The sequence below is a fragment of the Dermacentor silvarum genome, chromosome 5 (assembly GCF_013339745.2).
Source record: "Dermacentor silvarum isolate Dsil-2018 chromosome 5, BIME_Dsil_1.4, whole genome shotgun sequence".
Lineage (NCBI taxonomy): Eukaryota > Metazoa > Arthropoda > Arachnida > Ixodida > Ixodidae > Dermacentor > Dermacentor silvarum.
In genome coordinates this window covers 74,649,244-74,650,050 of record NC_051158.1, presented here as the reverse complement: position 1 = coordinate 74,650,050, position 807 = coordinate 74,649,244, and positions in this window count along the sequence as shown.

The following is an 807-nucleotide window of genomic DNA, read 5'->3' as shown; positions in this document are numbered from 1 at the left end:
GATCAAACTCTAGTCACTTTTTTCGGAACCGACCTTCGGTGAGACAGCCCTTTTCACTGCGTGTAAGGAAATTGAGCGAGGACTGGTATTCCGCTCCCTAACATGACATAAGCTCCAGCAACGCCGCTTTCGCCATGGCTGTGGCAGGAGATAGTCTGCGACTTGTCATTTGAAGAGATCACTAAACACGCTTCAGAAGTAAACATTCGTATGCACTTCCTTGAGTCCAGAGCAAGTACTCTTGCCCACAATTCTACAACAGACGCATCGAAGGACACACTCCGGCCGTTCTCATAGCAGCTGCTGGTCCATCATTTTCAGAATCCGACGTACCTGCACCGCGAAACCAGCATCTTCACTGCAGAAGCCTATGCAGTGATTGGCGGCTGTGAAACGTATTAGAAAAGCACGCCTTCCGAAAGCGATAATATTCACAGGACTCCTAAGTGTAGTGAAAGCTTTAAAATCACTACAGAAATGCAAAAATCCTATAATCAATGACCTTTACGCGCTGCTATGCACAACCTATAGTCTAACCAACATGTTGTATTATGCTGGGGCCTGGGCACAGAGGCATCGAGGGAAATGTGCTAGTAGATGAAATGGCTAAAGCCATGGTAACGAAAGTTAGCAATCTGCCCATAGGAGTCCCAGCCACAGACCTGAAGCCGTTCCTTTGTAAAAGTCAGGAGCTATGGCAACACACGTGGGATGCCGAATGCTTGAACAAGCTGCACGCAATCAAACCCCAGTTAGGAAATTGGTCACCACTATCAAAGTCACGACGATGTGATGTGCTCTTTTGCC